Consider the following 15,266-nt stretch of genomic DNA (forward strand, 5'->3'; position numbering starts at 1 on the left):
TCCTTCCTCTTAAGAATTTGCCAACTGGCCCTTGGCTTCAGTGTTTAATGAAAACCTTGGAATTCTCTACAGTCAGGTTTCTTCTTCTATTTTATTTGTGTTTAAGCTTCCAATAAGGGATTTTTTTGACTGCTGGGTTCTTTTGAAGATGTTTTCTTAACTCAGAGGGAGTTTAATTGTGTGTCTCTCTATTTCCATGCCCTGCATTAATCTGCTTGATTCACTGCAGGGACCTTCTGTTGAGTTTGCTTATAGCTGTAGGCAGGGACCCAGAGCTGGCTGTCTGAGGACACTGTTCAATTTAGTGGAGCAGCATCCATTAGGACTGGGAAGCTGTTCAGCCTCTGGGAAGCCATGCCTTCTGATCCCTGAGGGCCAGTTGGGTGGGGCCAATGGGGAATGGGGAGGAAGGATAAGGCAGGAGATGAAGGATAACAGTTGTGACCCGAGAGCAAGGCTGACACCCATCAATCTGTGATTCTCGGGGACACCTAGCCCAAAGTCATAACCTCTGCAGTTAGCTTTTTGGTGTCTGAATTCTCCAAATTAAAGCTTCGTTCCTCTGGCTTGAACAAGCAAGGGCAGCTGACATCTGTTAGCTAACAGTGCCCATGATTATGCTAAAAGAATCTGAAAGCAACAGAGTGGATTAAGAAAGATGTAAAGCAGTGGCTCCCAAACTTTTTGGTCTACCGCCCCCTTTCCAGAAAAAAATATTACTTAGCTGCCTGGAAATTAATTTTTAAAAAATGTTAATAGCAATGAATAGGAAAGATAAATGCACCTGTGGCCATCACTGCTATCCTGGATCGCTGCAGCACCCACCAGGGGGCAGTGGCGCCCACTTTGGGAATCACTGATGTAAAGCAAAAATAGTTACTAACCACACAAAGCATGCTCTGGGTAAAGGTGGGCAAATCACCTAACGTATCTATACCTCAGGCACTGAGAAGACTTGGTGAATTCCAGACGTGGAATCTTTTTCATTTTAAAACCAACACCTTCCATCTTAGAATAAATAAGGCACAAGAATTGGTAAGAGCTAGGTAATTAGGTTAGGTGACTTGCCTAGGGTCACCCAGCTAGGAAGTATCTAGTTGGCCCTCAGAATCATGGAATCTTAAAATTAGAAGGAAGCTCACAGGCCACTTGATCTAGTCCACATCTAGAAAAGAGTATCCTCTGCCAAATACCTGATATGTGGTCATCCTGCCTTTGATCACGACCTTGAGAGATGGGAAGCCTTCAAGAACTCCACTTTAGCACAGCTCAAAATGGGAAGGATTATTCTGAGAACTAAGCCTAGATTTGCTTCATTGCACTGCCCATGCCCACCCATTTCTCTTGTCCTCTGGGGTGACTGAAACAAGCCTACTCCTCCTTCTGCTTGATGACCCTTCGCATAATTGGAGACAATTGTCAGCCCCCCCCCCCAAGTCTTTGTTTCTTTAAACTAAATGCCCCCAGCTCCTTAACTGATGCATTTATTATAGAAGGCAACCAGGATATTCTCTCACCTTTTGATGCCCTCCCCAAAACATGATGCCCAGAACTAACTCAATGCTCCCAAGATGGGTTCTGACCATGGCGGAGGACACCAGGACATCCATGTCTTCATAGCCGGGAGGCAGACGTCTTGAGGCAGCATTAGCTTTTTTTGTTGTTGCCGCACTGGGCTTGCAGTCCACCATCCCCTTCTCCTTTGATCTTTTTCAAATAAAAAGCTGTCTACTTGGGAAGTTCATTTTTGGAACCCAAATGAAAGACTTTATATTTATCCTTATTAAATTCCATCTTGTGAAATTCAGCCCAATGTTCTAGCCTGTCAAGAGTTTTTGGAATTTGGGCTGCTATTGAAAGGATTCATTTTTCCCCCTAATTTGGTGCCAGCTGCAATTTACACAAAGATTATAGCTCTACCTTTAGCCAAGTCATTGATCAAAATGATCAACAGGACAACACCAAGTGCAGATCCCAGAGGCAGTCCAGATGCCATCTTCCAAGATGGCATAAAGCAAGAAATACAAGCAAAGTGAATGAAAAATGCTAGTGTAAGGGGGCCAGTTTGGCCTCCTGAATGGCACTGAATTTTAGTTCAGGGACTCCAACCTATTCTTTGTTTTAACCCTTAGAAATCCACTCTCTCCAGATCTAGGGTAGATGTCAAGCTATAGCTGGCTTTTCTCCCCCTTTCAATTATAAATCCAAAGATAAGTAGCCACTTGAGTAATAATATAGGTTACTATGTCTTATGTACTGTGTTTATATATGTTCTGTTTATATATTACTAGATGTTATTGTGATCTAAAATAAAATAAAATGATATATTATGTGATAATGGTATATCTATACATATGTACACTTATACATAGACTTAGCCATTTTGTACATATTTATTTGTTTTTGAACTCTTACCTTCTGTCTTGGAATTGATAATAAGTGTTTGTTCCAAGACAGAAAAGTGTTCATGGCTAGGCAATTGGAATTCAATGACTTGCCCAGGGTCACACAGCTAGGATGTGTCTGAGATCAGATTTGAATACAAGTTCTCCTGGCTCTATCCATCATCTAACTGCCCATTATTTGTATTCTTATAGAAATGTATACAGGCATGAGTAGGATATACATCATAAATATCAGGTAAACAAATACAAATATATTCAAAATAATTTAATACAAGGAAGCCTGGGGCAGGACACTAGGGAAGTGGAATCAGGACAGGCTTCCTGCAGAGGTGGTTCTTACAATTGGCCTTTAGAAAGAACAGAGAGAGGCAGCTAGGTGGCTCAGTGGAATGTCAGACTTGGATGGAACCAAGGTGACCTTGGAGACAGGAATCCAGGCTGGACGGTGCAGTCAGCCTAGCGGGGAAGCCCTAAGAAGCCAGGGTGCCTAGGACTTGAAGCCGGGGGAAAGGGAGAGGGACTTGGGTTTAGAACTTGATGGAACGAAGTGGTACTAGGTGACTCAGTGGATGGAGAACCAGCCCTAGAAATTGGAGATCCTTGGGTTAAAATCTGGCCTTGGGCACTTCCTAGCTGTGTGATCTGGGACAAGTCGCTTAACCCCCACTGCCTAGCCCCTACTGCTCTTCTGCCTGAGAACCAATACACAGGATTGACTCCAAGACAAAATATAAGTGTTGGAAAAAAAAGGAAGAAAGAGCACAGGACCTCTCTGAGGCAGAGATGAGCCTCCCTCCATTCCTTGCTTGTGATCGGTTTCTCAAATTCTTCATTCATTTCCTCTTTCTTTCCCAGATGGTCTCTCTCCTTAGTTCTGGGGACAACACTGCATCTGCTTCAGTTATCCTTAGCCACTCCTCACCCTTGCCGGGCTTCCTGGATTTTCTCATATTAGAATATTGTCTTAAAGTCAAATTCTATTCTGTTTCCCCTCTTCTTCACCTAATCCATGAACATGTGCCCGAGTTAGGTTCCAGCTCTGGATCTCATCCTGCCAAGGATCAGGGCAGAAGAACTTGAGAAGTCAAAGCTGCCTCCATGCCTTAAGAACCTTTAATTCACTTTCCTCATTACCTCTATTGTATCTTTGTGCCCAGATGTCTGCTTTTCCTGGGTTTTCTTACTGACACCTTTTCTGGATTTTATTCTCCATTTTTATGGCTATCCTGACATTGTGGTTCCTCTCTAGAGTCTTTAGCTTTATGGCTATATTCCAAGGAGATTTTCTCTTCTGATTGTTTTCAGCTGAATCCTCTTATGATTAAATTGAAAAGACTCTAACTATACAGACTCTCTGTCTCTGTCTGTCTGTCTCTCTCTGCCTCTCTCTCTATATGTATATTTCCATTATATTATATATATATATCAAATATAAATACATATTTGAGATACACTCCATACAGGACCAAGAGCCCATCATTCTTCTTTTTTAAGCCCCAATCCAGAAATCCCAGCCCATTCTCAGATGCCGTGTTCTTAACAAGCTTATCATTTTTCAGATCTGTCTCTCCCATCTTAAGCCCTTGGCCTTGGATCAACCACAGTGATAGAAAAGGTAAAGCTTTCACCAGCCCTCCCCAAGCTTTTGTAGTCCTGGCATTTCCCCCTCTTAGATTCTTTACTGCCCATACAAATCCCCAAAAGTAATTCTCTTATGGGAGAGTCTGGAATCCAGAGAGAGGAGAGAAAATGAGGAAATAAAAGGAAATTCAGGAGAGGGATTTGGAGAGCAGTTTGGGGTTTTTTTTTGGGGGGGGGTTGAGATTGGCTTTTGTGGAATTTGAGGGGAGAGTGGAACATCCATATAAACAACAGGAAGTATAGGAAGGAGGTTAGGGCTGGAAAGAAAGACTTGGATCTCATCTGGAAAGAGCCCATAGTTGAAGTGAGGGAGTGGTTTCCTGACACCATGTCATGGAGAGAGTCTGAGACCTTGAGTTCAAATCCTGCCTCAGATGCTTTTGACCTGAGTGATCCTGGACCAGCTGTTTGAGCTGGGTTTCCTTATCCGCACAAGAGGGGTGGGGTGGGCATTAGAGGAGCTGTCCTTAATTTCCATTCCAAACACATCTCTTTTTATTATAGCCTGGATTCATCTATTCAGGTATTTCCTGGATAGCAGATTTATAAAAAGAGTAGAAAGGACAGGAAGACCCTGGGTACACTTGAGAGGATGGAGAGGAAGAGGAGGAGGAGGAGAGGGGGCACATGAAAGAATAGCAGGAAGAGACTCTGTGGAGGGAAGGAAGGGAAGCCAAACTAAAGGGGAAGGGTGAGAAGCAGGCTATATTGTCTAAAACAAGGACTCTTCACTTTTTTGGCGTCATGGATCCCTCTGATGCTTCTCAAATATATATATTTTAAATCCTTACCTTCCTTCCTAGTACTAGTTCTAAGACAGAAGAGTGACAAGGGCCAGGCAAACAGGTTTAAGTGACTTGCCCTGGTCACACAGCTAGAAAGTATCTGGGGTCAAATTTGAACCCAGGACCTCCTGACTCCATGCCTGGTGCTCTATCCACCGTACTACCAAGCTGATCCCAAATAATGTTTTTAAATAAATGAAATGAAATACACAAGATTACAAAGGAAACGAATTATACTGAAATACATTCATCGACATTTTATTTTAAGTTCCTGAATCCCAGGTTAAGCAGCCACAGTCTAGTCCAGGAGGCACTCAATAAATATTGATGGGAGCCTTTGACATTCCTTCTCAAAGGCAGAATGGGGTCATAGCAGACCGACTAACCGGTCGCAGGGTCTGTAGGGTCTGTCTCTCTTTTCAGTTCTGCTATTAACTAGTTCCACAGCATGGAGCAAATTGCTTTGTTCTTCCTGGGGTCTCGGTTTCCTCATCTGGGCAATGACAGGGGTGAAGGCTTCTCAGATCCCTCTGGCGCAGCATTTCTTTCTACGTCTGTGACTCCCAGACATTATTCCCCATCAGAGTGCCTCCCACAGAAAGTCTCCCCTGAGTTCATCCCCATCACAGGGACGACACTCTTCAGGACCCGAGTCGGTGCCATCTGAGGGCTGGTTTCCTTTCTGGGCCTCTCCTCTGCACATTCCATTTGGTGCGTGATGGTAGCACATAGCTTTTGAAAGCAGGGAAAATAGATCTGAAAACTAGTTCCTGTCTCCGAGCCATTTAATCCCTGCCTTTACTGTGAGGGGGGTTACAGTGGATTCTGTAAATATCTTTCATTTATTTCAAGTGACAAGTTTTATTCTCTGTGAATGACTTCCATAGTGACTGAACTGGGAAAGAGGAGATAAGAAGGGGAAAGAAGAGGAGGGAAACAAGGACAAAGAGAAGGAAGATGGCTTCTTTAGAAGCCTCAGAGATGTATTCAAAGACAACAACTTGGCCGAGATTGATTTCTGAGCTTTCTGGTAGAGGGAGGGTCCAATCCGCTCTGAACCCACATCTTAGAAAGTTTTTCAGTCATCAGTATTCTCTACGGCTCATATTGTGTCCTTCCCCAGAGAGATCTGAGAATACTTCCAATATTTTCCTAATTTTTTTCTTCCTCTTTCTTTAAGGGGGTAACTAGTACAGTGGTGTAGAACGTGAGCTCAAATCCTACCTCTGATGCCAACTACCTGTATGAGCTCAGGGGAGTCATTTAACCTCCTTAAGCCTCAGTTTCCTCATCTGTAAATGAGAGCTTCTACAATTCCTTCAAGTTCTGAATCAGGAATTTTTCTTTTTTTAATTTAATTTTCATTGTTATGAAAAACACCCTTTCATATTGGTTGTTGTCGTAAGAGGTAACCCCAGCCCCAAAATAAAACAAAGATAAAACCAGTACGAAAGATGTCTCCATCAATTCTTTCTCTGGAATTGAATAGCCTTCCCTGTCATAAATCTTTCAGGATTGTCCCAGATCAGTGTGTTGCTGAGAGAAGCCAAGTTTTCGCAGTTGGTTATTGTGTAATATTGCTGTTATTGTATACAATGTTCTCTCGGTTCTGCTTATTTCGCTCTGCATCGGTTCCTGCAGATCTTTCCAGCTTTTTCTGAGATCATCTTGCTTTTACTTTCTGATAGCACAATAGTATTCCATCACCAACATGTACCACTGGATCAGGGATTCTTGACCTGGAGTCCACAGATTTCAGGGGATCCATGAACATGGATGGGAAAATGTGGTATTTTCATTCATCTTCGGTTTCTTTTGGGATTCTCTATTTGAGTTTTGTGCATTTAAAAATATTATTCTGTGGAGAGACTCAGAGGTTTCACCACATGGCCAGAAGGAGTCCATGGCACAAGTCTCCTAGATTTATGATGCTCCTTCCCAGTGGCCCTTCTCCATAGTACCTCTCTGCCATGAACCTCTGGCCCACCAGCTTCTATTCTGGGAGATGGAATTTTTTCTTCGCAGCACCACAGTGGGCTACTTCAGCAAGCTGTGTTGTCCTGCCTTTTCTCCCACCTCTCACAAAAGGAGAAAGGAAAAGGAAGAGCAGAGGAAAGCCTTAGTCATTTGAGATCTTTGCGTTAGAAGTGAAAATCGAGTAAGATCATAGAATCGCAGAAGGGAAGGAGGAGATTATAAAATGGGAACTTGAGGGGCTACCATGGTGGCCTCGCCAAAGTTGGTGTATCTTAAACATTTACTGATTCACTCAAACATCCAAAAACCAACTACAGAGCATTCTATGGCAGGGGATCTCCTGAATGGGGTTTGCCTCTAGAACCCTCCCTCTTGCCCTCTCTCCCTCTTGGGCTGAGTGTACTGGAAAAAGAAATCATCTGAAGATTTTAACGACTGTGAACTCTTAGGTGAAAAGCCTGTACATACCTGAAGCACTTTTCCATCATCCACTCCTCAGCAATTACATTTCGGCAGCTTGGAGAGCTGGGACAATTTCTCGTGCTAATTATATGTCATTGTTTTCATTTAAAAAAAATCTTTACCTTCCATCTTTGAATCAATACAGTGCATTGCTTCTAAGGCAGAATGTAAGGCAATGGAGGTTAAGGGATTTGCCCAGAAGTATCCAAGGTCAGATTTGAACCCAGGTCCTCTCAGGCTTAGCAGTTTATCACTGAGCCATCTAGATGCCCCTCCAGACAATTTCCTAAATGGATAATGTGCTTATCTGCGTTGGTAGAAGATTTGAACCCAGGTCTTCCTTTCTTTGAATTCCTTGCTCTACTATGTAAAAGCAGCTGATGCTACAGTGGATAAAGTACAAGACGTGGAGTCAGGAAGATCCAAATTCAAATCCAGCCTCAGACACTTATTAGCTGTGGGACCCTGGTGAGTCACTTAACTTCTGTCTGCCTCAGTTTCCTTAATAATAAAGCAGAGATGATACTAGTACGTATTCTGCAGGGTTGTTGTGACAGTCAGAAGAGATCATGTTCCCTAGCAGAGGCTCAGGCACATAGGAGGTACCATGTAAGTACATAATCCCTCCCTCCCCTCCTTTTCCTGTTGCCTGGAGGAGACGCAAAGTGATGAATGTATTGGGTTTAGGGAGACTAAATAAGAAGTCTTCCTGGGGGGAGTTTGAGCAGAATTTTGGAAGAGAGGGAAGGCAGGAGAGAGGCAAAGCTCCCACTGCCCTTCTGAGCCTATCCTTAGTGCTTCACCTAGAGCCAAGGTAACAGTTGTTTGCTTGAGCTAAATAGCAACTGACATTTCAGGAAGCTGTGGGAAAGATTTCAGCTTTTTCTCTAAAACCATATGTTGTGTCTCCAAAACAGAGCCCTTCTCTCTCTGTCTCTCAGATCACTTCCCACACTCCTGCTCGCATTAGGGAGCCGCCTTGAAAGTTATAACGGCAATAATAACGATGATGGTCGCCATAAAGACGCCCCAGACTCGTTCAGATTGCCCGTCGCATCCAGGGTTTCCCAATTCCCTTTTAACTTTGAGATCTTTCAAGGCAGAGGTAGAAGTGGCTTTCTGTAAAGCTCTGGGATGATCCAAGGAAAGGACTTTGTAGACCCCAAGAGACCAGGGCAGTGATGAGTGAGAGCAATGCTGAAGCTCTCGAAATTGGGCATCAGGTTCCCAGGCTGTGAAATGCAGAGTTACCGGTCTAGAACAGGGATTCTTGAGCCATGCACTTGGTTTTTTAAACATTCTGATGATTGTATTTCAATATGATTGATTTCCCTTGCAATCCTATATCTTATTTGTTTCATTTAAAATCATGACTCTGAGAAGGAATCCACAGGCTTTTCTCAACTGCCCAATAGGTCCATGACATGAAAAGGGCTACTAACCTTTCTAAGTTCTAAGGTTCTAACATTTACATGCTGGGCACAGAACCTGGTATAGAGTAGACACTTAGATGCCTATTGACTTGACTTGTACGGTTCTCTAAATGGGGATGTAGTAGATAGAGTATCGGTCTGGTGCCAGGAAGACCTGAGTTCAAAACTGGCCTCAGACAATCACTTATTCCCCATTACCCAGCCCCTTGGAATGACTGATTCTCAGAAAAAAAAGGTAAGGGTTTAACTGCTACAGGAGAAACTCTGTCCCCCATTTCGGATCCCTCAGTAGATTCTTCTCTTCTGGGTCTGGGAAGAAATAAAATTTCCAGGGTCTTTAGTGACTTCAGGCCCCCTCACGAGGACGCCAGTCCAGGCTTTGGCAGAAGGACGACTGCGCTCATTTGGCAGCTGTGTGGAGGATGGTTTGGAGGGGGAACAAAAATCCCTTCTTTTTCTTATAGGGAAGCAGCTAACAAATGCCACATCATGGCACCATCCGACCTAGGCCTCCCATCTCCAAGACTGGCTCTCTATCCACTGAGCCACCTAGATGTTCCTGTAGCAATTTTAAAAATCGCTGAGAGAGATGTGAAGAGGGAGAGTAAGAGTGAGACCAATGGGGACAGAGAAGGGGAGAGACAGAGAGATAGAGGGACAGAGATAAAGAGACAGAGAGAAAGAGAGAAAGGGAGAGACAGAGAGAAAAACAGAGACACAGAGAGAAAGAGAGACAGACAGACAGACAGAAAGAGAGAGGAGTAAGGTTAAAGGTTAAGCAATGGTGGCAGCAACAGATGATAAAAGATGCTTTCCAGGAGCCTGACATGGATCTTTCCTTTTCCTGGCTCAGACTTTTCTAGAGAACACAAGCACAGAGTATCGAATTTATGGCTTCTTGGAGAAACTGCTAGAACAACGCTAAATTGACTCCATTATTTGTTTCTCCTCTCTGTTTTATTGCTTCATGCAAGGGGTGGCATGGTTCATTACTAAGTGTTTCTTTGCAATATTAAATTTTGCTTGCCATTTATTTGCATTTTAAAAACAATGGATTACCAAATAAAATAAGCTTATTTCCATTCTGAGTTTGTGGTTTTTTTTTTTAAACCCTTGTACTTCGGTGTATTGTCTCATAGGTGGAAGATTGGTAAGGGTGGACAATGGGGGTCAAGTGACTTGCCCAGGGTCACACAGCTGGGAAGTGGCTAAGGCCGGGTTTGAACCTAGGACCTCCTGTCTCTAGGCCTGGCTCTCAATGCACTGAACTACCCAGCTGCCCGTGAGTTTTTTTTTGCTAGAGAGATGGTGGTGAGTGAGGAGGGACCTGTGGCTAGCTGATTACATCAAATGCAGCTGGCCAAAAGGATTTCCCTTCTACCTTAGCAATCAATGGATTGCCTGGAGACTCAGTGTATTTTATGAATTTTATTTGGGATTTGAACTTTTTTTTTAGTTTAGTTTAGCTTTTTTTTTTTACATTGCAGAGAAAAAAACATGAAATTGGGACTATAGTCCTAATGATCTAATGTCATTATCTCCAAGTCAGTTGGCACCAGAGAGACCTTGGGTTTTTCTCCATTGTAATGAGAAAAAAAGGGGGTGGCATGTAGTAGAGACCTGAAGAGAAGATCATACCCTAAGCTGGCCCTAATGGGTGGAAACAGGTGGATCAAGTTGCCATCTCAAGGAAAAGGGTAAGAAGCTACTCATCCAAACCACCCCCTATTTTGATCTCTGCTGGACATCGTTACTATTTCTAAAACTTCAGCCTCTCAAGCTCCAGTCTGCAGGAGCTCCTGGCCACCTCTAGGACAAAACGCACCTTCCCTGGGCTGGCCCACAAAGCCTTTTCCCATCAGCCTTTCCAGATTCTTCATTTCTCATTAAACGGACCCACTTGGTGTTTCACAGACATATCGTTGTTCTCCTCTGTACAGTCACCAGGCTGTCTCCCAGGCTTGGAACGTTCTCCTTCCTTCTCTCCTTGGGGGAAGCCTGCTGGCAGATTGGTATAGTCTGGCTTGAGCTATGTAAAAGGGGGCAGAATGGTGGGGATCAATCTTTGGAAAGCACTTTACCAGCCTCAGAGCGCTAGATGAGCATTCACTAGGAGCCGAGGCTGTGGAGGGAGGTTGGGGAGACGACACCCCATGAAGCATTGGCCCATTTCGAGGTAGGCTGGCTCAGCATCCATGGAGTATCTGCCAAGCCAACCCTGTTACGCTAATGAGGTAAAAGGGAGTTGGGGAGGGAGTAGCCTAACAGTTGATGAGAGGAAGAAGAATGAGAAAAGATTATAGAAGATGGTCTTGAAGGAAGGAAGGAAGGATTCCGTGGACAGAGGTCCAGAGGGAGCGCATTCTAGCCCTAAGGAGTGACTAGAGCAAAGGCACAGAGAGGACAGATGGAAAAGCCATGAGAGCCAATAAGAAAGCCAGTTTGGCTGAAGCGTGGAGGAGGATGGGGGTAGTAATGGGTGAGAGGGCTGGACAGAGAGACTGTGACCATGTGGAGAAAGTCTTTGAAAGCCAACTAGGGCTGCTAATCAGGTGTGACTCTGGGATGATTTGATCTCGTCTTGTTGGGTTGCTGGTTACCATCATAGACACGAGACACAAGTGGGAGAAAATGGTCGTTTGCCCACCTGAGCCATTAAGAAATAAACTCACTGGCTGAAAAACCATCAGAAGGATTTATAATAGTGAGACTGTCGAAGGTGAACAACCCGGAAGGGACCTCAGAGATCATCCAGTTCAACGTTGTTTCACAGATAAGGATACGGAGGTTTCCTTGGGAAAGTTTGGCCACTTGTCCAGGGTCACACGAAGCGTCGGTGGCAAAGCCAGGGTCCAAACGGACTCCAAATTCCCTGCTCTTTTCCGGGTGCCATAATCAATTATTAGGATTGGAAAGGTCCATGAAAGGAGACAAAATGGGTCCGGGCAGTAGCTTTAGAACACGACCAATGCCCTATGAAGGAAGACCTAATTGTGTCCACGAAAAGCGTATCGTTGTCATGGTGGGCTGAGCCGAGTGGCGCGTAGTCTTGGTCAAGCAACACAGTACACGGGCAGTATCAGCCAAGACATCCTGTCTGAACTTCCCCAGCCAGACATTCTCTGTTGCCTCCAGAGGGCGGCACGTTGGAAACCTCTGAAAGATGTCTAGGAGTGTACAGATGGTGTTTTTTGGCACTGGTGGGTATACGTGAGACTCCAACTGGCATCCCAGAGAACCATGCCCACACGTCAAGACTGCAGAGTGGCCCCACGGGTCAAGTGCTGAACACGAGAGGCAAATGTTCATTCATGAGAGCTCTAGATAGACGTGGCTCTTTCTTTCTTGTGGTTACTACTTTAAAAGGAGAGGAGGTCAGTCATGGAAGGACCCATCAGGGGTCAATCAAGCACTGTGTTCATACTTTAAATTCGAGGTCAATGGGCTAGAGTGGAGAGAGTAATGGATTCGCCCTCAAGAAGCTTTTATTTTATTAGGAGAGACAGACAGACAGAGTGACTGACGGAGAGAGAAACAGAGAGACAGAGACAGAGAGAAGGAATCAGAGAGAGACAGAAATAGCAATAGACAGAGCCAGAGAACCAGAGAGAGAAAGACAGAGACAGAGAGAAAAAAGAGAGAGAGAGAAAGAAAGAGAGAAGAGAGACAGACAGAGAGAGAGAGAGAGAGAGAGAGAGAGAGAGAGAGAGAGAGAGAGAGAGAGAGACTGAGTTAAAAACTCTAATTCTAAGACTGCAATATCATCCGAGAAATACTCCATAGCAGGTCATTTTCTATTATTCCTTCCTTGCTGTTCCTTAGGCAGCAGAATGGGCTAAAATACATGTTGATGGAGATTCTTCCATCAGGGGTTTCTCTTTCTCACTTTGCTCACCAGAAAATTCCGCTAACCAAGTTCCCTCTATTATTCAGATTAATGTAATTCTGTTGTCTCTTGTTGGAACGGTGGGGACAGAAACCTGATGTCAAGGGTCATTCATTTGGGATTTGTGGTCTCTTTAGGGGTAGGAGGCACTGGATTTGGACTCAAAGGACCTGGCCCTTAATCTGGTCTCTGTTACTTTTTACTTGTGTGGGTTAGCCCCTCTTTCTCCTGGGCACTCAGTATCCTCAGCTCTAAAGTGAGGGATCTTGAACCTAAGGATTTCTGAGGTTTCTTCCAGAAGCCTTCAACCATCCCAGCACATAATCTCTGAAGACAGTGAGGCTGACTTCCGGACCTGCCCCCAATGACCACAGGTATGGAATCAAACAATCTTCTCCTGCCTCTCAAATTAACATCGATGTTGGACCCTTCTCCCCACCCCCCACAAAGGCCCTTGATCTCTAGGGTCTTCCCAGCTCTCTAAACTTGACTGAAGTCCCATTTTGAGGGCTGTGCTAGGCTGGTACCCAACACATGTTTTTCTCTTTTCTTTTTTTAGTTAGGTTTTTTTTTCCTTTCCAGGTGGCCAGCCCTTCTAATTGCAGTATGATGCCATCTGGTCTTGTTTTGGGGAAATCTTAAAATTTTTTTACTTAAAGTTTTATGGTTCCTTTGGTCTTTACACCACAGTTATTTCTTTCAAATGCTCCAGCCCCACGAAATCCTCTCTCATCTAACAATGGAAAGTCTTTAATCAAGCCCAGCTCAACAATACCACCATGGTGCATATCATATTCTGCTTCTGTAGTCTCTTCATCTTGGAAATGGGTGGTGCAATGGCTAGCACACTGGGACTGAAGTCCAGATCGACCTGAGTTCAAATCTGATCTTTGACATTTAGTAACTGTGTGACTTTGGGTAAGTCATTTGGTATCCTCAACAATGAGGATAATAATAACACCTAACTTAGCAAGTTGTATCAGATGAGATAATATTTATAAAAGGCTTAGGATCAGGGGGCAGCTGGGTAGCTCAGTGGATTGAGAGCCAGGCCTAGAGACAGGAGGTCCTAGGTTCAAATCCGGCCTCAGACACTTCCCAGCTGTGTGACCCTGGGCAAGTCACTCGACCCCCATTGCCCACCCTTACCAATCTTCCACCTATAAGTCAATACACAGAAGTTAAGGTTTAAAATTAAAAAAAAAAAGGCTTAGGATCATGCCAGGCACACAGTAGGTGCTTAATAAATATGTATTTCCTTCTCAGCTCTCTAAAACCAAAGTTGCTCATGACAAGTAATCAGAATTTGATTGCCTTTTGGTGGTTTTATCATTTGCGGTTTTGCAATTTTCTATAGCACTCTCCTGATTTTGCTTATTTGTTATATATCACTTTAAATATATTTCTGTTTCCTTTTTAAATGGTTTATTGATGCCTTTTAAAAACATTGCTGTCACTCTATAATCCCCAGTCATACGTCCAATAGGACCCTCCATTGTAGCACAAAAGCATAGTTAAGTACATTGAACATTTCAGACAAAGTATGTCTCATTCTGCACCTGTAGCCCCCCAGGTAAGTGAGGAATTTTTCACTGTCCATCCTTTGTAGTCAGAGTGGTTTTCCTCTGCAGTTTTTGACCTTTATGTAAATTACTCTCAATTCTGCTTACTTTACTCTGTATCATTTTGTGCCAATCTTCTGAGTTTTCTCTGAATTTTTATCCACAATTTCTTATGGCTCAATACAATTTCACTATGTTTATGAGCCTCAGATATCGCACCTGGTTTGTCCATTCCCAAACCATTTATTCATTCTGTGCTTAGATTTTCTGTCTACCACAAAGAATGTTGATCTGAATGTCAAAGTTGTCTGTTACTGATTTCCTTGGTACATTTCCCCAGTAGTGGGAACACTTGGTCAAAGGGGAAGAACAATTTAGGGATTTTCTCATATGATTTTCTGATTAGATCTTGGTGTACATAGAGAAGTTTTCTTAGAGAAAAGAGTTGACCCATTTCCACCAAAATGATCTTCATGGAGAAGAGAAGCTTCCTTCTTGTATCTTTCAGAGATGGTTACTGTCTGGGTCTTTGCCCCAGATGCCCCCTGTACCAAAGTCTTTTGGGGCCACATCCAGAATCTATAATTAACAAAAGCCATCTCTGAAAGCTCTGATTGCCTATAATTCATGTTAAGGTCAACTAGTGGAAATATTCATTCCTGGCCAATTTGTGAAGGTTCCAGAATGTCAGCAGTTATTCATTTTAGAAAAGGGAACAGATAAAAATAACAGAGATGGAAGAAAGGTTCAAGGGCTTCTTTGTAAGAAATGGCTCATGACTTACATTCTTGACATGTGAATAGAAAAATCAGTTGTAATGAGGTAGAGGGAATGTGGGGAAAGGGTCAGGGCACGCTTCTAACTCTAATTTTGTTTAAGTGACTCAAAGAGTGAAACCTGGTGGATAGAGTAAGAAAAACTGGGTTCAAATCCTTCCTCCTGACTCTTTTAGCTGAGTGATGGTGATCTAGTCACTGAATTTTTCTCAGCCTCAGACAACTTTTTAAGACTGACCTCTTCTTACTTTAAGACTTCTAGGCTACAAATTCTTAGAGACGGGGAAAGTTCCCAGATTATTGAAATGGCAGGTCCTTGATTCTGACGTCATGTTGTTA

This window comes from Gracilinanus agilis, chromosome 2 (genome assembly GCF_016433145.1).
Source record: "Gracilinanus agilis isolate LMUSP501 chromosome 2, AgileGrace, whole genome shotgun sequence".
Taxonomy (NCBI): domain Eukaryota; kingdom Metazoa; phylum Chordata; class Mammalia; order Didelphimorphia; family Didelphidae; genus Gracilinanus; species Gracilinanus agilis.